Below are 24,431 nucleotides of genomic sequence, written 5' to 3' on the forward strand. Positions count from 1 at the left end.
ATTTGCCCTCATATTACATCGGTCTGGGGGGCCCGATGTGCCACCATATTGAGCTGTATGAGTTCTTGGGTAAAGAGCACATCCAAGAGGGAGACAGGGAGACAGAGAAAGAGACTGTGATTAAGTGGGAGTTCAAGGTCACTGACAGCTGCATCCTTGCGAGTCACAACCTTCTGAGTCAGTTTCTTTCCCTCGGGGTGTGTCAAGGTGAAGGCCACACGATCTTTGAGCCATGGATCACTGAATCCTGACAATGAGAAAGTCTTCTCGGTTTGTGGTCTGCCAGGCGGGCTTACCTTGTCCAAATGCTGGGCTCCAAGGCATGTTCAAATGGGGCAGCATTACCTGGACACACATACTCACACTCGTACTCTCACACACACACACACACACACACACACACACACATTCTCTCACATTCTCACACACACACATTCTCACACACACACACACACACACACACACATATTCTCACACACACTCACATTCACACACACACACATTCTCTCACATTCTCTCACACACACACACACACACACACACGCGCGCGCTCTCTGGGACAGTGCTGATAGGGAAAAGCCAGGCCGGGATTAAAAGTGGCCTGGTTAACCTCAACCACATTCGGGCGGGGGCAACGATTACCCACCACTGCAAGGTCACTGTACCTGTGTGGTACGGTGGGGGGCGGATCAGGAGGAGCCTCCTCCCGACTCCAGAGCTCTCCAGGGAGAAAGGTGAGCCAGAAATCTGCCAGAGTTTCCCAAAGGGAAGCTGTAGGGCTGCCCGGGTCCATTAGCTCCAGCCACCAGGGGGCCCCAAAATGGAACTCCTCCAACACCCATCAAAGAATTAAGAATCAAAATTGGTTCATTCATAGTCAGAATCAGTGAACGATCGGAATCGCAGGGAAACAGAAAACACCTACTTAATAAAAGACAAATAAAAGCTCTGCCTACTCCTCATAACTTAGCATCTTCATCTGACACTTAGAATCAGCACCATTTAATTTACTGGACAACTACAGACACAAGGACAACCTGTGCTGGGATGGGAATGGATCAGTTGGTCTAGAAAATTTCTGAATAAGCAAATACTTTCTTCCAATGCGTGAGGGCACCTTCTGTGAACTTAACTGCCTGGAGACTCATACTAAGGTGACTTGCCTCACATCAAAAGATAAAAGGATATGAAACCGTTTCTTGCTACTTTAAAGGCAGTTCTTTATGTTGGTTCTCAATGTGCAAAAATAATATCATCTAGCACTTTTAGTTTGCAAAGCACTTTGCATGTTATTACATCATTTGATTTTTGCAACAACTGGAGGCAGATGCTTCATTATTCCCATTTTATAGAAGACTGAGGCTGACAGGTAAAATGACTTCCCTAGGGTCACACAGCTAGTTAAATGTCTGAGACTGGATCTGAACTCAAGTGTTCCCAACTCCAAATCCACTTAACTGCCACTAGTAGATAGAACTTTGTTTAAAAAACAAAAAACAAAAACCAGCTTATTCTCATAAACTGCATAAACATGCCGATTATTTGAATGTTCTTTGTTTGCTTAGACGAATCCTTTTTTCACAATGAGTGCAAAGGTAAACCTCAGTCCAGCTTCTGTCTGAATTACCACAAAATCCAAATTAGTGGAGCCCAAATTAACAAGCTTTGGCTGTACTTGCTATCCTTAGGATTAGTGGATAAGGATTTCCCAACTGGTAATCACATCATTTTAAATTCGTTAGCGAAACCTCACTTCATTAACTCTGTTAGCTACCCACAAATTGGATCATTCTCTTGACTGGCTCCATGTAGTATTTTAATTATCATGTCAACCATGTCGATAGCTTTATGCAGTTAAAAAAAAAAAATCCTGCACCCTCCTAGATACAACCACAAACAGGTGTGCCTCAATCTGGAATGAAAAAATGAGACATACAAAAATATGACCCTACAAAACAGATGTAAGGGAGTGTTTATTCATTTTGCAAAAGGGCTCACCTCACTTTATAAAAGGAATTGACCTGGGATGGCATTTACCCCAAACATATGAATTGTTTTAAATATATGAATTGCCTGCCCATTATCATGAACCCCTTCTTCCCCCTCCTCCCCCAATTAAAAAGCCGAGAGGAACTGGGGCCTCCATCTGCAGGCTGTGTCAACAGAGCAAACAATGGATTGAGGTCAGGTGTCCTTGAGGATATGGAACAAATAACTGGGTTCACATGGCAGACCTTTAACTTTCAAGAATCCCACATGTCCTATCCAGGAGGCATTTAAAGGAAAAGGCCAGAGTCCAACAGTCTTAATTGGTCACGTGGGCATTTGAAGGTCTCTGGTTTTGTCCTGTCCCAAAAAGCTACAGGTTCCAAGACATTTATGAATTCCAAAAGCCCCGGGGCCACCAAGCCTCCCCATCCACACCCCACATTTATTTAAAAAAAAAAAAAAGACAAATCTATAAAGAGCACTTTTAGAAACATTCAGAGATGACATTGGGCTGGGCTGACTACCCCCTCCCAGCTTGAGCCCCTCCCGGGCTGATTCATGACTTTACTGGTGGATGGACATACTCTTATCTGTGCCAGCCACTGTGGCAACATAACCCTCACCCAAGCAGGTTTGTTTGTTTTCCACCCCCTTCCTGGCCAGGAAAAGGGCTGAGGAGAGAGAATGAGAGAAGAAGAAAAAGGAGAGGGAAGGAGAGAAGGGAAGAAAAAGGATGGAGAGGGAAAGAGGAAGGAGACAGGAAGACAGAAGAGATAGAGAAAAAGAAAGAAAGCAATAGAGAAAGGGAGGGAGGGAGACAGGAAGAGACAGAAAGAGAAAGAAGGGACCCACTTGTGGATTTGGGAGGAGGACTTTCCCAAAAGCTTTTGGAGTCAGTTGGGACCATGTGATCTAGTCAAAGCTAAACCTTAGAAATCATACAATCTGGCCCAAGATGTCAATTCCTGCAGGTCACCAGCTCTGGGGACTTTGCTGTGGCACTGGAAGCTTGGTTATGGCGATGCCCGAATGTTTCCTCCCCTCTCTCTCTCTCTCAGATCACTGGCATATGGATTTGCTACTGCTTAGTTTATATTTAGGGGCATAGCAGGCTTGTAGAGATGAACTTTTGGGGGTAGGGGATGGGAAGCAGAAGCCCAGAATAAGTTACCTGCCCTAAAAACAATAACCCACTTTCACAGATGTGCTTCCTAGAAAAGCAGCCTGTGTGCAGTAAGGAAGGGAGAGAAAAACTGAAGCAGGAATCAGGAGATCTGAGGGTTTGTCTCAGTTTCTGCTTCAGTCAAATGGGAACCACAATGTCCGCCCAGTGTGAGGATCAGAGAGTTAAAGGATGCAGAAGTGCATTGGCAAGGGTACAAAGTACCACAGAAATATAGGGGAGCCTTATCTCTGGGGCTTAGTCAGAGGGTAGATCTGGAGAAATAAAAAAAAGAGACGGAAACTCTCTCCCCTTTTATTGCTCCAGCTCAGAAAGGGTGGGGACTGTGGAGGGGCTGCTCCCAGGCAGTTTCTCCTGCTGAAGAGTACCCAGCCCTCCCTCGTGGAAGAGAGATGGGGGCCCGCCTTAGCTGGAACTAGCAAAGCTGGGATTTTAAAAAGCAGGATGTTTGGCTGGGGCCTCTCTTCTCTCAAATAAACAATCCACAACCTTATTCAAAACAGAGAGGCACCACTGGGGAAGTACTAGAGTCACTTTATTTCCATATCCCGAGCCCTGATTTATTCTCCTCCCTGGGGGAGTGCCACCGGGCTACAAAGTACCCTGGAAACTGAACCTGGGCCAAGGCATCCCAACACCAGTGTAGGAGAGGCAGGCCGGAGGCAAGGTCCACACGGGGACCGACCGCCTCCTGCCCACTGCCCAGCCACTGTGTGAGAGGGAAGCCTTAGCAAAGGAAGCGTTTCTCTTTGGGCACCCACCGAAGCATTAAAAAGGCCCAGCCTCCCATAGGTGTCAGGGTGTCCTGGGCAGTCTAAGGCCTCTCATCTGAGCCCGTTATAAGCGTTTTAACTCATCAGAGCTGACCATGAGGGAACCTGCAATGTCAGAGGTGGAAGGGCCTTCATTTGGCCTATGGGGGCTTTGGACTTAGCTCAGGGCCTGGCACAGAGCAGGCACTTAATACACGCTTACTGATGGCTGACTAAGTAGAGCCCAGATGAGATTGTAAGGCATGGGGTGTGTTGGAAGGAACATAGAACTAGGACTAGAGAGAACTTGGGTTTGGATCCCAGCATTCATTAGCTGTGTGTGTATTGGACTATATAATGGTGGGTTTCAGAGTCCTGTTTCTTTGTCTATGAAATGGGGAAAATAATTCTCAGAGGTTTTTGAGTGTCTTAAAACTTGTTTTTAAGTGTGAGCTTTTGGAGGAAGGAAGCTTTTAAGTATTTTCAAATAAGCCAAGCCCAGAGAAGAGAATTTCTCCTTTCTGATCCTCAAAGCTGGAACACCTCTGGGAGAACCTTGCCTAGCCCATTCATCTGACAGATGAAGGAAATGAGGCTCAGGGAGAAGTGACCTGTCCAATGTCACACAAACAGTAAATCACTGGGCTAGAATTTGAATCCAAGCACTGGGGACTAGACATTCAGAGTTCCTCAGTGTTGGCCCAGTGCCCCAGTGATTAACATGCTACTTGGTATATTGTAAGTGCTTAACAAGTGTTTATTGAGCGAGTGATTTTCTTCTAAAGATGAACAAGTAATATCTTAAGAAAAAATATGTAAGAAAAGCAGATGCCAGGTCATTGAATATTTCTCTGTGCTACCCCAAGAAATGGAATTTCCTAATAATATCAACATACCTGTTGTCCTTCTAGTCCAATCTTTAAAAAAAAAAAAAAAAAAAACTTAAAACAAAAAGAATATTCTTCCCCTTCATTCTAGGGATTCTGGATTAATGCTTTGTGTCAGAAAAAACAATAGAGAAATTTCTTAAGAAGTCTTCTCTCCTCAAAGTTATCATAACCTTACTCTACCTCTCTTAAGCAGTTATGCGCTTTATGCCTGTTAGGCAGCACAATGTAGCAGCTTCCTGATCAGACAGACTAGGTTCAAATACTTCCTTTAAAACATTCTGGCTCTTTGAACAGATGAATCCCTGAATCTCTTGGCTTAGTACCCCCAGGCAACTCTCTAAGGCCTTCACTCTGCAGCCCCTCCAAGAGTGGGCCCTCACTGCTGCCAGGCAACCCCACTATACTTCTCTTTCCAATTCACTACCTCTCTCTTCAGTCACTCTTCCAAATTTCTCATGGTTCCCTCCTCCCCCATCCTCTCAGCTGAAAACCTTGACTCATATTTGTACAGAAAAATAAAAACACCACCATAGCTCATTCTGTATGAGCTCCTTCTTCTTCCTCCTCTTCTTCCACTCGGATACTTTCTGCCCATCTTTTCCTTCACCGTCTCACATGAAGTGGCCTTATTCCTTGTCAAGGCTAAGCCCTCTGCTTGTTCAACTGATCCGACGGCATCCAGTCTCTCTGGATGCCCTTTAAGGGCATCCCACCTCTGTCTCCTGACTTATTTCTGACTGTCTAGAAACAAATCTATGTCTCCCCATCGTCAAAATATCTCCGTGTGCTCCTTCCATCCCCACTGTCATCCTATGTTTCTTCCACCCTTTGTAGCACAGATGCCTCTGCTTTCTCTCCTCACACTCTTTTTAACCCTCTAAAATCTGGCTTCCCCTCTTATCATCCCAGGGAAACCGCTCTCTCTAGCGTTACTAAGGAGCTCGGTTGCCAAATCCAAGGACCTTTCCTCCATCCTCATTCTCTTTGCCCTCTCTGCAGTCTTGAACACTGTTGCTCCCCACCTTCTCTTGTGCTCTCTTCTCTCTAGTTCTCCTCCCAGTCTCTCCCGTTCTCCTCCTGCCTGCCTGACTCCTTTGCTGCATCCTCACGCACATCACACCCTCTAACCATGGGTGTCCCTTGAGGCTCCGTCCTGAGTGCTCCTCTCTTCTGCTTCTTCACTTCACTTGCGGCAGCTCCCATGATTCACCTGCCATCTCTAAACTGGCGATTCTCAAGTCCACCAACCCTGCCCCAATCCTTCATCTCCAACTGCCTTTCAGACATCTTAAACCGGATGTCCAGCAGACATCTTAAAATCAACATGTTCAAAATAGAACCATTATCTCTTCTCCAAACTCTCACAAACGCACACCCTCTCCTGCCAACTCCGGGCACACAAACTAGGAGTCATTCTGGATTCTTCGCTGTCTCCCAGCCACTATCACCAATCTTTCACCTTTTCGATATATCTCCCACATGCTCCTTCTCTCCTCTGACACTGGCACCTTTCTGGTGGCTCAGCTCTCACATCTGGACTTGCAATAGCTACCCAGTGGGTCCCCACCTGCCTCAAATTTCTCACTGCTCCCATCTATTCTCCATTCAGCACACGAAGTGTATTTCCTAAAGCACAGGCCCTACAATATCATCCCCTTATCGAACAAACCCCAGTGGCTTCCTATGACCTCCAGGAACAAATACATAATTCTCTGTTTGGAATTCACAATCTAGTCCCCTCCCACCTTTCCAGTCTTCTTATGCCATACAAGTACCCTTTGATCCAGTGACTGGCCTCCTGGATGTTCCAAGAACAAGACACTCATCTCTCAGTTCTGGGCATTCTCTCCGAAGGTCGACCATGCTTGGAATGCTCCCTCTCCAACCACTCTGCCCACTGACCTTTCAGGTTTCCTTAAAGTCTCAACTAAAATCCCACCTGTCACAGGAAGCTTCTTCTAATCCCTCCTCATTCTAGTGACTGCCCTATATTATTTCTTATTTATCCTCTTATAATGTATAGATTCGGTTGCCATCTCTCTCCCATCAGATTGTAAGCTCTGGAAGGGCAGGGACCGCCTTTTGAATCTTTTGCATCTCCAGTGCTTTGCTTAACACAGTAAGCACTTAATAAACATTTACCGATTGACCAAAGCAACTACTAGTGGGTGGTTCACACAGTGAGAGCCCAAGAAATACTACTGCTTAGCAAACACTTACTAAAAGCCTTTCCTTGGTTTCCTGGAGCCTACAAAAAGTTATCTCTCAGAACAGTGATTTGCGAACTCTTTCTGGGCTTTATTCCATGTGCCCCTGGGAACCTAAACACAGGTGTGGTATTGGAGCCAAGCCTGTACACTTGGAGAGGGGGCATGATGTAGCAGAAGGAAAGACTACTACTGGCTTGGGAATCCAGGCAGAAATGGAGGTAAATCCTGCCTTTGATGCCTATCATTTGGGTGACTAAAATCAAGGCAATTCACCTTAACTCCCCAAATTTTCTAATCTGTAAAATGAGGCTAGTGTGAGGATCACATTAGAAAATAATGTACATAAAGCACTTTATAAACTTAACAGTGGTATAAGAACACCGATGATTATAAAATCAGGATTTTTCCAGGACTTCTATCCTAACCCCAAGAACACAAGCTCACATGATTAGAAGGAATATTATCCTACAATATTCTTTATTCCAGAACCAAGAATCAGTTTAGAAAAAGTAAACCCACAAATCCTTCAATTACCAAGTATAATATATATACCAAGAATACCAAGTATAATATAATAAATACCAAATATATATATATATATATATAATATATATATGGCACTGAATTAGGTCCTATGGGGGGTTAAATCATGAAATCAAGACATTTTCAAACAGAAATGTTTTTAGGAAATACATCATCCAACTTTCTCATCACATAAATATGAGAAATAAGGTAGAGAATTTTAGGTAATTTGTGTGCCTGAAAAAGACAAGTCAATTAAATACTAACTCATGATATCCAGGAATCTATAATCTATTTAGGGAAGCAAGACCATAATATGTTATAATGTTTAAATCACTCATGTGGTCCTTATCATAGGGGAATTCATAGGAGTGAGAGACCACTATTGTTACCATAATAAGGAGGGTAGGCAGTTGGTCTATGGAGGTAGGAAGGCCCTAACTGTGGCCAATAGCCTCATTCCTCCATTAGGCCAGCAGACAAAAACAGGGACAGAAGAATTCTAAATTGGCATACTAATCACTATAGTTACAGAGCTAATTATCCTTGAGAGAGAGAGAGAGAGATCATGAATGTGTACAGCCAAATGGGAACTTCTCTCAATGGAGAATTGCAGCTCTGGTGGTCTGGTGTCCCTAGGGACTTTTCCTCTATAACTCAGGGATTCCTCTTGTTTTGCTTGTCCCTGAGTAAGGCTTGAGTGTTATTACACTGTGCTATGAGTGGCCTGAAGTCTTAATCAATCTAAATGAATGAAGTCTTAATCAGATAAAACCAAAGGGTCTGTCAATGACAGATCAGCCACACCTGGGTCCTCAATAACAAATGCTTGGGTATTGGCTACTTTCTTGGGCATTTATGTGTCAGGGATTGAAGTTCCCTAAGAATGTCCAGTTAGAATGATCAGAGAAGGTTTGGCTGTAAAGGATCTCGAAAGGCAGAGATATCCCAGAAAGAGGGAAAAGAAATATTTTCATTCTAAGTCAATCAAAGGCAACAGGAAGACACGTTTAAGAAACATTAATAGGAAAAGGACATAAAGATTCTGATGTGTGTGAGGAGGTTCCATATTTCAAACCACTGAAAGTTTAGGGAAGGAAATCCCAATCCCTTAGAAGGGATGCACTGGAAAATCAACCATGTTCTACGGCCCAACTAGTTGTAGAGTCATAAAATTTATAAATGAATAAGATCCTAGGAGAACATTTTACCTTATTATAAGATCTAATTTTTCCCTATTACAAGAAAGAGAAAAAGAGAGAAGAGGGGATAAAGCAGGAGGCTGAGAGACAGAGCGACAGAGAGTGCTTAGTGTCATACTGTGTTTTCCATTTCTATAGGGCTGAAAGCAACATATGTTTACATGGCCTCATCCTAGAGCCAAGAAACCAAAAAAAAGAAAAAAGGGAGAAATCCCACATGCCCAATGTGGAAATACAGTGCATTTCCAAAGCAAAAGACCTAGGAGCAAAGCATTTTAAAGGCTCTGCACGCTGAAAGGGAGCCAGACAGCACGGAGAAACAAGTAATGAACACACACTGGCATTCTCCGATGCCAAGTCCAACCTTGCCAGGCCCCTACAACACAGCCCGCATCTGCCTTCAAGGGAAAAATTCATTTTCAGAGCCAGCTGTTTCTGATTGTATATTTTTTCACAGCTGGCTTAACTAATTTTCGGGGGAGGGGGAGGGGAAGGGAGCACTAGCTTTAAAACCCCCTTCTTTCTGCCCGAAGCCCCCCGCAGTAGAAGAGTGCTGAAGGCCCGAAAGCCCTGAGGACTAAAAGCTCGATGGCCCATGCGAAGGCACCTCCGTGGATCTCTCCCACTTGGGAGTGGGCCGAGAGGATGTAAGATCCATCACCTGCCTGACAATGACCTTGACAGCATTTTGGAAGGGGGAGATAGAGACAAGCATAAAACAAGGAGAGGAAGGAAGAGGATTCCAAAGTTTGTTGCCTCTACCAATCAAAGTGGCGCACAGATTTAATGGAATGAAGACTAAGGAAATAACAGCCCAAAAGCCAAGTCTCCAGACAAAATTCAATGAAAAGGGCCAAGGTGGATCAGACAACTGGCTCATCCAGCTCCATTATCTAGCTTCTTGCCTGGTGATTCAGAACAGGAAAAACGACCCAGTGTGCCTGATATATTGGGCAACATTGCCGTCTCCCCCTCCAAAAATCCTCCTTTGTGACCAGTCCCTTTGGACGGCCACCATCTTTCCCCATGTAGTCAAAACTGGTCTTGTTAGAAAACTAAGACTGACTCATCTAATCTTCTCATAATCTGACTGATTAATGGGGGGAACAAGTCAACCAAAGGGGCACTGTGCTCATTGATCAATTATAAACATTTATTAAGCACCATCTGTATACCAGAAACCATCCTAAACCCTAGGGCCACAAAGATAGCACTGAAATTAGTTCCTCCCTCAGAGAGCTCCCATTCTACTCAAGGCATCATCATATCCATTAAGTATATAATCCATCAGGAATTTACCACTGAACTAGAGGAGACAAAGCTTACATGGCAGGGAGGATTTGTTGGGAACCCCTTGAGTGCCCTATAACTCAGAAAAAAGAAGATTAATGTATTCTGTGGTAGGAGGGAAGTGAGCCTCAAACTGGTCTGAACCAGATCAGTCTTCACATTCTACAGGAATTTCCCGACTTCCTTTAGACCAAGGGCAAGACACTATTTGAGAACAAGAGAGGCAGTGGCTTCTGGGAAAATGAATGCCCCAGAGTCTTCCACTTTGGACACTTACTGCCTTTTTGTAACTTCTATTATTTCTTTCCACGAGGGATCTTGCAGAGCAGGGAGAAGCAGGAAGCCAGACCCAGGAAGGCTCTGCTGAAATATCAATCCACATCCAACTGTAGCAACGTCCCAAAGTCTCTGCAATGTGATCCAGATGGATTCTAGATCAACCCAAGTTACAACCCAGCGCATCTTGTTCTGGTACCGATTGGGGGTTTAAGAGTGACTTCTTTTGTTTGTGGCTGCCTACTCCTGGAGATGAGACTCTGGACCCATCATTTGTCTAAGGAAGGATAAAGACCCAAGAAACAAGGAAATTGAAAGTGGGAAAAGCGGAGATTATAAATGTAATTGGGCTTCTCTGGAAGAGGGGAGAATACACCGGCCCGTCCCCAGGAAAGTTCCATGTAGAGGGGAGTAGAGGAGCTGGGACTAATGTAGCCGGGGACAGGTGGGGTTTCATTAGGTGGAGAAGAGAGCACAGGGCAATCAAGACAGGAATAATGTCATGAGGATCCAAAGAGATCCAGGGAACAGAGAGGGTCCACCAGTCTGGCTTCTAAGTTTGGCTAACAAGGATCTTCCAATAATTCAAAGCCAAACTGCGTAATTGCCATTTTGCTTAGACCACTTGTATCCCGATTATAGGGATAGGTGAGTTTGGTCCCCAACTACAAGGCTATATGGTAAGCCAATGGTGTCAAACTCAAATAGAAGGGGGAAAGACAGAGGATTAAACCATCACTAACAGTCCTTGCAGGCCCTTATTGACTTAGAAAACCACATATTAATAATTATTCAAAATATATGAAAGTTACTCTCAACGAGCAGAAAAATCTCAATAAGCACTGGTATGGCCTCAAAGTGGAATGGGTCGGCCTGTGGAGGCAGTTAAATCTCTGTCAGTGGAAGGCTTCAAACAGAGGCTAGATGGACACTTGTCAGAAATGTTCTGGAAAAAGTCCCTTCCTGCTCTAAGTCACTCTCTGCCCTCCTAAGATGTAGGTTTTGGGGATGGTTTTTAGTGAAGGAAAGCAGAAATTTTGGAAATTAACTCTTTCAGATGCACAGCAAAGCAAGACCATTTTTAAAAGCTATGGGCTGAGTTTAATATATCGTTAAAATGAAAAGTAAACAGAGTCTGCGATAGAAATCTGAAGTTTTATGTAGATTTTTCTAATCTATGAAGTATATAGGAAAGCCTGGTTTGTTTAGGGTTTGTTGAGTTAGGATTTAAAAAATTAACTCTTAATCCATAAAAGATGGTATTGCATACCTGCTGTAATGGGGTGAGGAAGAACAGGGATATGCTTTTAGATTAGGAGGAGGCAAGGAGGCAGCTTGAGAGTAAGTATGAAAACTTCAGATGGAACCAAATAAAAACACCAAACCTAAAAATAAAGCCAGGCCTTAGCCAAGGGAATCCACCCCAGTAGAGAAAAACAAAACAAAACCCCAGGACTACTCCATTCGAAGAATCTGCTCCCCTTGTCAACGAAGGCAGCCCCACATGGCGGAGGCTTAAGGGGCAACACGCATGGACAATATATGAAAAATTCCAAGTGTCAGGGGGCCTTTGAAGCCAAGCCCTTCCTTCAAAGAAGGGACATGTCAGTGGCCCAGGACGACTCAGCACAAACCAATTCAGCATGGTGAGGGCACAGCTAATTTATGAACCAGAGTTCTTTACTGGGAAAAATTCAGAAGGCCCGGCCTCTTCTCGCACAGCTGAATTTAATTCTTGAAGCTTCAGATTTGTAGCATGGGGATGAGCCCAAGAATTCAGAAGATTTGACTGTTCACAATAATTACCTAACCTAAGTTGGGTGAGGATGGGAGAGAGCCAGAGTGAGGAGAAAAGAAATCCCTTTCTGCTACACACACACACACACACACACACACACACACACACACACACACACACACACACTAATGGCCTTCTAAAAGAGACTCAGCAGTTCACACTTCTATAAAAGTGTCCCTTTCATGAAACCTTCAGAGGGCCTGAAAATAACTAACTTTCAGGGAAGAGAATGCTAATAGTTCTCACAAAGGAATTCTCATGTCATTAGGGAGTGGAAGTTTCCATGCATTCAGGTTGCCAAGGTGTGTAATTCACTTAGAAAAGGCCATCAGAGAATCGCAAAGCCTTCGGGGGGATGAACATGAGTAGATTGGGAGACTGAGCAAAGTCTTGCAGGGATAGGAGTGAGACTTTGTGGGCTCTCAGCTTTTTCATCAGCAAAATGAGGAAAGAGGATTCGGTCCCAGAAGATCCTTTCCAAAGCCTACATTTTATGTAGTGTGAGCTATTCAGGGGACTCACAGGAGCACAGGCTTTAGCTCTGAATGGGGACCTCAGACGGCGTGAAACCCAACTTTTCATCTTACAGATGAGGAAACGGAGTCACAGAGTTAAGCGACTCACCCTGCATTATACAGTATTTGAGGCTAAATGTGAACTAATATTTCCTATATCATGCAGCCTTTCAACCCATTGGATGAATTAGTGGAAAAGAAAGGTGACTATGATGATGAAGCATCAAAGTTTGAGTTGAGGGAAGATTCAGCTGATCGGTCTCTGAATCAATCACCATTACATGCATTAATAGCAGAAAAGACACACTCTTCTCCACTCTTCACAATACTGGTTGAGATATCCCTGGGAAATATTAGGAGAAAGAATATTTATAACCGAGGTAAGACCCTACCTAGAACACTAGATACAGTCTGAGAGAAATTCAACGGAAGACTCTCATGTGGATGTCTGAACTTTGGGCTTGATGTTCTACCATGTTTAACAATTATTGAGTGAGCGTTCAGTTTATATACATTTCTACACCAGATTTTTGTATATTTTGGGAGTAGGGGTAGGGAAAGGGAGGTATGAAAGAAAAAAATGCATGATTCCTAATCTGAAGAAGTTCACAATTTTCCTAGGGAAGAGTATTTGTAAGAAATGTATTCTAACAAGAAAACCAGCCAACTTTTACTAAGACGGTGAGTTCCCCAGAAGCTGGGGTTCAGCTGAATCCTATTTTCTCACAAGCTTCATTTCAGATTGATATTAAATTGGCGAGGCTCTGAAAGCTTTGCCTATTCAAATCTCATCTACTCTATCCTCAATTTACTACAATTACTAAACAACTCAATTGTTGTTTTCCAGTTGTGTCCAACTCTCCATTGACTTTTCTGGGCAACGTGGTTTGTCATTTCCTTCTCCAGCTCATTTTATAGAAAAGGAAACTGAGACAAACAGGCTTAAGTGACTTGCCTGGGGTCACCCAGCTAGTAAATGTGTGAGACTGGATTTGAACTCAGGAAAATGAGTCTAATTAACTTTAGGCACAGGACTCCTCCCACTACAGTACTTATGCTTCTCTAAAATTAAAAAAAAAAAAAAAACATTTTAGACCTCAAAAATCATCTTTTGGGTTTACCAAATGTGCATGTGAATAGTTATCCAGACCTACAGCTGAATGGATACACAGCGGAAGTGAGATTGGGGTCACCAGGTTTATCCAAGGGAAGTTGGCTGATCACTTAAGTGTTTAAAGAGGGCAGAGGAATGGAGATCCTGACCTCACCATAAGAAAGAAGAGTGACTTCTATAGAAAGAAGGGTGGAGCCCATGGTCAACATATAGAAGAATAAGGCTATTTGCAGTCTTTCCCACCTAATTTGGGCCTGTGAAATTGCATCAGTCCTCACACTGGCTAGCAGGAAAGGGTATAAACAACTATCCCTTGCTTTATTTATTTGTTTGTTTGTGGCAGAGGCAGAAGGGGTAAATTAAGTTCCAAAGAAGAAAAAGAATAGGAGGGGAAGGAAAGAAGTCAATGAGGGCCCTCACTAATCTCTCCACTCAGCACCAGAGAAACCCAAGAGCTGGTAGAGTTAGCTTTTTTTTTTTAATTGTTATTTTTAAAATACGAATTATTTCCAGCCGGAAGGCAGGAGGATGCAAGCCATTGGACCCGGCCTGCCCGGCACCCAGCCAGTCTCGTAAATGTCTGGCAGCTGGCAGGCAAGTCAGCCCATTGCTATTGAAATGAGCTCGTTACCACTAATTTCACTGGCTTCCCAACTGATTTATAAAGTGTTTTCCAGCATCTCTAAAGATGCTTCCTATATCACCACAAAATCCCAGCTAGAGTCACAGGAGTCAAAAGTGAAGCAAAACTTTAATGACAGCCTCAGTTTCCCCAACAGAAGGAAGGAAAAGAAGGGGGAAAAGAATATTCTCTTTATTTCAAATCAACCAATATGTGCAAAACAATTAACCTTGTGGGGAAAAGAGATGAAGATGAGATCATTTCTGCCTTCAGTGTTAATGATCTCCTAAAGGAATAAGACATTCACACATGAAAACAGACAAAGCAAGATAGCATTTACAGAGTCTCAGAGATATAATGGACTTCAAAAATCATCTAGCCCCCCCACCCAAACTCTACCTAAATCAGGAATCCATACAAAAATATTCTTAGCATGTGTTCACCCAGCTTCTGTTTCATGACTATGTATGGGGAACTCACTACCTACAAAAGCAAATCATTGCACGTTGGTACTAGTCTAATTATTATCTCTCCCTGGGATAGTTCAACAGCCTCCCTACCTCAAAGCCTGCTCGATTTCAATCCCTTCTCCATAAAGAATTGACAAAATGGTTTTCCTCAAGGATAGTTCTCACTATTTGCTCCTGTCGTTCAGTGGTTTTTCAGTCACATCTGACTCTTTATGACCTTGGGGTTTTTTCTTGGCAAAAATGCTGAAATGGTTTGCTATTTCCATCTCCAGTGCATTTTACAAAGGAGGAAATTGAGGCAAACAGCATCAAATGACTTTTTCAGGGTCATATAGCTAATATAAACTTCTAAGGCCATATCTGATCTCATGCAGATGAGTCTTCAAGCCAATGTTCTATCCACTGCACCAAATTTTGACTGACTCCTTCCAATACTTTAACTGTTCTCTCTCCTAGAATCCCTAGCTCCTTCCATATTAAGCTCAAAGACTACTTTTTATTTACAGGATCACCATCTTTCTCCTCCTCTAAGCTGCTATTGTCTCAACTCCCAAATCACCTTGTATCTATTTCATATATGCCTAATTGAACATTTGTTGTCTCCCCTGATAGTAAGCATCTCAAGGGCAGGATCATTTCACTTATTGTCTTTGTAACCTCATCATCTAGCAAAGTGCCTGAAAGGCTTTTCATAAATGCTTGTTGATTAGTTTGTGAGTTTTTCTTCATATTTAACCAAAATTTCACATATTAATCAACAATTATTTTGATGATCTACAATATGTAAGGGATTGTGTTGGCTACTGGAGAGAGTAGTCTATGTTAAGGTTCTAAAACTTTATAGTCTTAGGATACCCCTATACTCTTAAAATTGTAGAACCCTCCCCTCAATAGCTTTTGTTTATATGGGTGGATAGAACATAGATAGATAGATAGACAGACAGACAGACAGACAGACAGATAGATAGTAGATAATTTACTATATTTTAATTACATTATTATTATGTAAATATTATCTCACAGATGACCTGAAAGGATTTCAGGGAGTCCCTTGGAGTCCCTCCACATTTTAAGAACCATTCAACTAGATAATTTCTAAGATTCTTTCCAGATCTAATTCTTATGGTTCCCAACTGTTTCAAGTCTCTTGCTGCACAGTACTAGCTGACAGACAAATCTTCCTAAATAATTTATTACTTTCATCATATCATTCCCCGGTTCCCAGAGCTTCAAGGGTTATTCCTTCCCACACCAAATTTAAAGTTTTTTTGTTTGTCTTCACCATAACAAAGGTCCACCTCATCTTACCTCCCAACCAACTCCCAACTTACCTCCCAACACTCCAGTGCCATTAGCCTGGCCTCCTAAGAACTCCCAGGAATACTTAATCATCTACAACCTCTTTTTTTCCAGTCAGAATCATGGTGGTTATAGAAGAAAATAAGCTACCATCTGTTTTATACCAAAAGCAAAAGGTCTTTACAATACTGAAGGCAAATGTCTAAAGAAGTTGGCTATAAAAAGGCTTTCTTAAGATCTAGAGAAAGGTTATCTGTGAAAAAGCCTACCATAAGGAATATAAGCAGATGTTCATAAGTGAAATTTGACAGACTGGAAAACCATGGAAATCTGGCAACCGGTATGTACCTGCTTAATTCAAATTAGCATTTGTAATAGAAATCGGAGGTAGCAATGGCATTAGCCCAAAATCTGTAAAAATATCATAGTTCCTTTGTCTTCACAGAATGATCAACACACTTGTGTTAACCTTAACAAGACTTCAATTAATATGTGGAAGATTGGGAACTTATACATTGCATGGGGTTCCAAACCTAAAGTCTGTGACTTTCTTGATTTACAAATACAGTTATGGCAAGAACAAGAAACAGATAATTTTGCTGAAACAGATAATGTGCTTAATGCAAAAATCTATTGATAAATATGGAATTACCCACAAAGAAGACTTAATCCATGAGATCTATACTGCTGACAAGCACTTAAAAGTTGCCATTACCTTTCTGTGGCCCTCATGAGGTGGAATAGGAAAAAAAATTACAGTTTGTACAATGCATGGAGATGTTGGTGAAACATATTAATCAACAATTATTTTCACTAATTTAATAGGAGAATGGACCAAAGTTCACTATAATGATGAATTTTCTAATGCCTGTGATTAAAAACTAATAATCATTTATCCCACATAAATCAAGTGATTCCAAATCATTCCAGATTTTTCCTAGTTTAATCCATGTCGTGTTTAACCCATGTAATATAATGTTTTCCTTTCTAGTTCTGAAGTAATAATTCTATATACTTGAGAGCATCTCTATTTCTAGAATCAAAGGACTTAGTTCTCAATCTACCAGATCACTAGATCTTGAATTTAAAACAAAGATTTCAATGAATGAAAACAGGTACATACCAGTTGCCAGATTTCCATGGTTTTCTAGTCTGTCAAATTTCATTTATGAACATCTGCTTATATTCTTTATGGTAGGCTTTTTCATAGGTAACCTTCTCTAGATCTTAAGAAAGCCTTTTTAATGTCACTTTCTTTAGACATTAAGCCTTCAGTATTGCAAAGACCTTTTGCTTTTGGTACAAAACAAAGGGTAGCTTATTTTCTTCTATAACCACTATGATTCTGGCTGGAAATAAAAGAGGTTGTAGATGATTAAATCCGAGAGGTTACCTAATTTAATTCCCATTTTTTAGTTGAGACATTAGAGACTCAGGAAGCATTAAGAGTTAAAGGATGTGCAAGGTCCTGTACATGGGCAGTGACAGAGCTTACCCTGGTTCCCTGATTCCAAACTCCATCCTTTTTGTTGCCTGAGGAATTAAAATCCAAGAGTGTTGTAGAGGACTGAACCAGCCCAGGTTTGTCATCTGGGGGAATTGCCATACAATTCAAATGGCAGCAATGATGCTTTAAAAAATCAGCAGACACCAAGCCAAGTGAGAACTAGCTCAGTCACAGGGATATTTCCAACTCTCTACCGCTCCTTTTTACTATTCCTTGACTTTAAGAGGCTACATGGGCACAAAAGAATAATGTTTTTGTTCTGAGAAGGTGAATCACAGAATTACTGAAAGCTAAAGTAAAGGTAAAAGGAGATTTAGATTATCTAGGACCTAAATCTGAAGGCTAGGAAGAACTTCAATGGATATCTAGTCCCAAAACATACCTGAAAAAGCATACTCATTATAACATTCTCTACAGGAAGGTCAAGTTTCTGGTTAAAGACCTTCAATGAGGCAGAACCCATTCCCTCTGACACAGTCCAATTCCCACATTTCATTGATGACGAAATAGATGTTCAAAGATGGAAAGGGAATGTCCATGTCAATGAATTCACATAAGTTTGAGTATGAAATGTTACACAACAATGCTGACTTAAGGGATGACATTTGAAAAGTAAAGGAAATCCCCAGTGTGAGGCTTTTCAGATGGGGTATACCATATCCTTTCCACCTAATTATCACTTTTTTTTTTTTTTTTTTTTTGAGGAGAGCTGGGAAGCAGGAGGTGGTGAGACTCAAGTGGCAGGAGAATTTGAGAATGCCAGAGAGGAGAAGGGTAATAAGGACCTGGTGTGCCACAAAGATGTTTTAAGGACCTACTATGTGCAACACATGGCTAAGTTCTAAGGCAAAGGCAGGTATACTAGGACAAACAAAACATAATCCCTACTGTTTGGGGCAGTTTGTGGGAAACAAAAGGTAGGACATTTGAATGGAAATCACAGAAGAGAAGGAGGATGTGGGCTGAACTGGGAAAAGGATGACTCAAAAAAAAAAGAGACGTGGACAATCCACAGATGAGTTGGTCCAGGCTGTTTTGCATTACAATGGGGTAAACCAGAAAAAAACCTGCCAGCTCAGTGGGTAAGGCACACAATCTGTTCAGAATGTCTGTTTCTTTTCCTCAAGGACTTTTTCCCCCTTTGTTTTTTAAGAGCAATCTCAAATCTTCTTTAAAAACCTACTATTATTACCTCCCTTCCTTTACTCCATCCCCAACCACATACTGTGATTTACAGGGGGAAAAAAATCCCAGTGTTTCCTGACTTTAATTAATGAGAACAATAATAATAAATACCTTCCCTGAATATTGAAAAGGAAAGCTATTTCCAGAAGAAAAGTCTGACTTTCAAATCTGGCCCCAGCATACTCATCTATTCCCCTCTCTGCTTCCTCCCCACCTCCTCCTTTACCCTCCCTCCCCCTTCCATCACCACCAAACTCCACCATGCAGCCCAAAACCGATTTCAACTGGAACCCAAATTAGGGATGTTTTTGCTAACTTCCTTGTTTGTGCCGGAGCAGAGTTCTGGGAAACGGGACTGTAAGTTAACCGCTAGATGCAATTTGGCTTTGAGGTCCCTAGGTTTGCCATAGTGGCTGTTTTCCATCTACACCATCCCGGAGCTGGCACACAGCTACTTCCTGACTTGTTTCGTGTGTGTGTGTGTGTGTGTGTGTGTGTGTGTGTGTGTGTGTGTGTGTGTGTGTGTGTATTTTTTCCTCAAATCATCACAATAATGTTTATCTTTAGGCTAGATGGGCCTGGTCTCCGAGAAACACCCATCAGGTACTAGTTGTGAGTAGGTACGGAAAGAGAGCAAAAAGAAAGATTATATGAGAGAGAGAAAGAGAGAGAGAAAGAGAGAGAGAGAGAGAGAGAGAGAGAGAGAGAGAGAGAGAGAGAGAGAAGGAGGGAAGGAGGGAGAGAGGAAGAGAGAGAGACACACACACATAGAGAGAGACAGAGAAAGACAGAGAGACAGAGGGGTGGGGTGGGGGGATGTAGAGATGTGGGAGAAGGGATTGACCCCATAAGCAGATCTTTTATTTTCATTGTTTCCTACAAGTGGAAGGGACCTGTAAGGAAGCCTGTGTGAGGCATGCTGGGAGCACAAAGTGAACCTTTTTGCCAACATCAGAGATGCTGGGGAATTGCATGTGGCCTTTGGGTGATTTTTTTGAGAGCTGAAATAATCCCTAATTTCTTCCATTCAGAGAACTTTGGAGATCACCCAAACATTTGATTTGTAGCAAGAAGGGGTATGGAGTGCATCTAGTCCGGCTCTCTCATTTTACAGGTTAAGAGTCCGAAAGACTTATCCAAGGTCACACACCTCATTCTTAGCAGGGTTTTGGTAAGAGAGAACCTCTGAATCTCTTTCTCAGTCCAGTTTCCTTTTCATTCAGCTGTGTTTTTTCTGCTTTGGCCCTGGCTTCTGTATCACTGGGATGCCAGGACCCACTTTCCAGCGGAAGCGACCAAAGACAGAAGCTGTGACCCAAACCTGCACCTTCTGGCCCTGGGTCCAGTCTGGTTTGGGCCCTCATCTCTGTTTCCTTCTGCGAGGGGAGGACACTGAATGCCAGGGGTTAAGCACCCCCGGCGGAGGGGCTGGCGAGCTGAGGCTAAGCCGGCGGGCCCCGGGCCGTCTGCCCTGGCTCTTGCCCAGTCCTGGATGGTGGCAGCGATCTGGTGGCCAGCGTACGAGGGTTGCCCTTGTGTTTCATTGTGTTCGAAGAGAGCCCTGGTATATACTCCCACTTCCTCCCCAGATGCCCCCCAGGGACCTCCCAATGTCTGTGCAGAGGGGAGGCTCAGAGAGCCCAGCTCCCACCCCCCAGGCCGCCAGGTCTTGGAATTCAATCCCCGCTTTGCCTGGCCCCTGGGCAGCCTGGCAAGGGAGCCATGATGCCCATTCCCCGAGACTGCTCCGACCATGGAAGCTCTCTAAAACAGCAAACAAGGATCTTCCCCTGGAAAAGGAATTCTCCCTAGCTGACTGTGACCAGCGTGCTTGGGGTTTCCCCTCATCCTCTCTCATCCCCTCCTCCCTCCCAGAACTCACACTCCCAGATCCCTCTAGGACTGGCAGAAAGGGAGGTCTGCTTCCATGTTGAGGAACACAAACCAAAAACACGTGGGAGAAGCCAGCAGAACAGGAAGCCGACGGATTGTGTTGTTTTTTTCATGCCCAAAGCCCCATTTCAAATCAAAGGGCCTTGAAAACTCAGCACTCGGTACTTTGGGAAGCACTCAGCCAAAAAATATTTTTTTATGTGTTTGTATGTCCATATACACACACATGTACATATGTTTGTGTGTCTGCATACAAACATGTTATATATACTCCGTATGAATATACATACTGTGTGTATATATGTATATATACATACATACAATTTTATATTTACATAACAAGTCAGATGGAGACAGTGCTTCTATGGGGATGCAAGATAAATCCAACCTTCAAAGATCTGTAGGAGGGAAGGAGAGAGGAAAGGAAGGAAGAAGGCAAAGGGAGAGAAGGAAGAGAAAAAAGGAAAGAAAGGAAGGAGTGGAGGAAGGAAAGAGAAGGAGGGAAAGAGGGAAGAAAGAAGGGAGAGAAGAAGAGAGGAAGGGAAAAAGGGAGGAAGGAAGGAAGGAAATGCTAAGTACCTTCTATGTGCCAGACAGTCCTAAGAGAGCTTTACTAACATCTCTTTTGATGTTCACAATTCTGAAAGGTATAAATATTTTACAGACGAAGGAAATTAGGCAATCAAAGAGTAAGTGACTTGCATTTAAGTCATGCAGCTAGCGATTGTCCAAAGTCAAATTTAAACTCAGATCTTCCTGACTCTAGGACTGGCGCTCTATCTCCTGGACCACCCAGCCAGCTGGCTCTACTACATGAATGAATTGCACTAATACTTCATCTTAGCCATCATCCTACCATGTAGCATCTTCACTGTATAACCAAGGACAAAACACTGTGGTACAGGAGAGATGTTGATGGATGTGAAATCAGAGAACCAAGATTCAGTCCCCAGCTCTGCTACTTACATTCCATCCTCGAGCCATACAACAATACATGATCTCTTAGGGGCTGTGCAGCTCTCAGGATGTCTGCTTCTATGCGAAATAACCTCTAGATTCATAGAAATCTACATTTGGAGGGGACTTGAGAGATTTTCTGGTCTATCCACTGAGGTTAGAGATGAGGAAAGAAGTCTAGAAGTTAAGGGACTTGCTCAATATTTCCTAAAACGCCTAGCTAGATAGGATGTTTAGTTACCATTAAAAAAGTCATGATGTGATGCAGTGAAACAATGTTGGAATCATTCTAATCAGGATCAGGACAGAGAGATCGCAACTACTTCCTACTTTTTCTTTTTCTCTCTCATGAAACCAGACATCAAACTCAAGAACCAATTTCAACATTGGTTAACTAGAATTACAATTTCATCTCAAGGTAATCTCTCCCCATCTAAGTTCTATTCCCCTTACTGTTAGTTCAGGGCTCTTTTCATTCCCCCCACAAAACCAAGTAGCAGGTGAAGTCCCTGGTAAATAGTCAACAAATATTTGGTAACTGATTGAGGAAGTGGGAAATAGGATGGTTCTGCCCAAAGAGCAAAACAACTACTTGTATATGAAGGAGCAAGATCTAAACTGGATATGGCTGGTTATTGATGCTCATAAATCTTAGAAAGGAAATGCTATCAATCAATCCTTCATCAGGTATTTACTAAGCAGTTGCTTTCATATGCCAAGGCTTTTGATGCTGATGAGGGAATATAGATGCTGAAATAATAAATAAAACAAATAGGAGACCCTCAAGGATGTTATACACATCAAGGTCTCTATTAGTGCAAATAATGAATCCCCCTGACATAGTCACATTATTTGAATCAGCACTGCATATTCCCATTGGGCTAGAATCAATTACGATATTTTGTATAATTATAACTTCAAGGAGGGCAAATTCAAATACAAGCAACCACTTCAGGGATTCACTGTTCACATTAATCAAGACCTAGCTGTACAGTTGAGCTGGTGACAAAATATTAACACATATGAAAAAGTAATCAACAACCTATCTGTATTTTTTAAAATTTCCTAACATTACATGCAATGAGTACATATATACATATACACATACACACATGCCAAACAATCAGAAAAAAACTTGAACTATGGAGTATGGAATAGTGGTGCATTATTAGGAAATGATAAATAAGAAATTCAGAGAGCCATGGAAAGACTTGGATGAAATGATGCAGAGTAAAGAATCAAAAAAAAAAAAAAATGACTACAACAACATAGAATCAAGACCAGTCTAAGAGGAAACAAAATTCAAGACAAATATGACCCTCTGAGTAAAACACTATCAAAGATAAAGCATACAGCCTTTCCAACAACAAGAAATAATAAAATCAAGCAAAAAAAATTTAAAAGGGACCAGTATTATTAACTATTTTCAGGGAAAAGATAATGATGAAAAGATAATGGAGGGGATATGGGAAAAGTGGAGAGCAGTTTGGAACTATGCTCAAAAAGTTATCACCCTGTGCATACCCTTTGATCCAGCAGTGTTTCTACTTATATCCCAAAGAGATCTTAAAGAAAGGAAAATGATCTGTATGTGCAAGAATGTTTGTGGCAGCCCTCTTTGTAGTGGCCAGAAACTGGAAACTGAGTGGATGCCCATCACTTGGAGAATGACTGAATAAATTGTGGTATATAAATATTATGGAATATTATTGTTCTGTAAGAAATGACCAACAGGATGATTTCAGAAATGCCTGGAGAGACTTACATGAACTGATGCTGAGTGAAACGAGCAGGACCAGATCATTATATACTTCAACACTGATACTATATGATGATCAATACTGATGGACCTGGCCATCTTCAGCAATGAGATGAACCAAATCAGTTCTAATTGTTCAATGATGAGGAGAGCCATCTACACCCAGAGAGAGGACAGTGGGAACTGAGCAAGGTTTACAGCATAGCATTTTCACACTTTTTGTTGTTTGCTTCATTTTATTTTGCTTCTCTTTTTTTTTCTTGTGTAGCACAATAATTGTATAAGTATGAATGCCTATATTGGATTTAACATATATTTCTACCATGTTTAACATATATTGGACTACTTGCCATTTAGGGGAGGGCGTGAGGGAAGGGGGAAAAATTGGAACACAGGGTTTTTGCAAGGGCTGATGTTGAAGAATTGTCCATGCATGTTTTGAAAAATAAAAAGCTTTAATTTAAAAAACACAAAAACTATTTTCAGGAGACACACTTTGCATACAGGAATCCATCTAGATATTTGTTAAAAAGTGTCTGTGATATCAAAACAAAGTGTAATTATGTTTTTTTTAAAGATAAGTAACAACATAGGGTATTTTGTGTCCTAGGTGCCAATCTGGAATAAACAATAACTGTTGTAGGTGTTCAGGGAAAACAGTTAGCCAGATGACACAGGAGATAAAAAGTGGACTTGAAAATAAGAAAGCCTGTGTTCCATTTCTGACCCAGACACTTATTGGCTCTCTGACTCTCAATAAATCACTCATTATCTCCATTCCTTAGTTTCTAATTGGTAAACTGAGGAGGCTGGACCCTCTGGCCTCCAAGGACTCTTCCAGCTAGGTAGCAAAGTGAAAAGAATGTTGATTCTGTAGACAGGAAGACTCTCTGGGAGTTCCAAACCATCCTCAGACATTTACTGGCTGTATGACTCTGGACAAGCCATTTTTTCCCGTTTGCCTCAGTTTACTCATCTATAAAATGACTTAGAGAAAG

At 42.1% G+C, this 24,431-nt stretch overlaps 1 protein-coding gene and 1 pseudogene across 1 annotated transcript in view; one reads left to right on the forward strand and one right to left on the reverse strand.

Moving 5' to 3' along the window:
* The window catches only part of SMAD6 (SMAD family member 6), a 105,492-nt gene that overhangs the window by 40,618 nt on the left and 40,443 nt on the right, over positions 1-24,431 (reverse strand). The gene's annotated exons all lie outside the window — the stretch shown is intronic.
* On the forward strand, positions 15,975-18,439 carry LOC127551236 (60S ribosomal protein L7-like; annotated as a pseudogene).

This window comes from Antechinus flavipes, chromosome 2, assembly GCF_016432865.1.
Source record: "Antechinus flavipes isolate AdamAnt ecotype Samford, QLD, Australia chromosome 2, AdamAnt_v2, whole genome shotgun sequence".
NCBI lineage: Eukaryota > Metazoa > Chordata > Mammalia > Dasyuromorphia > Dasyuridae > Antechinus > Antechinus flavipes.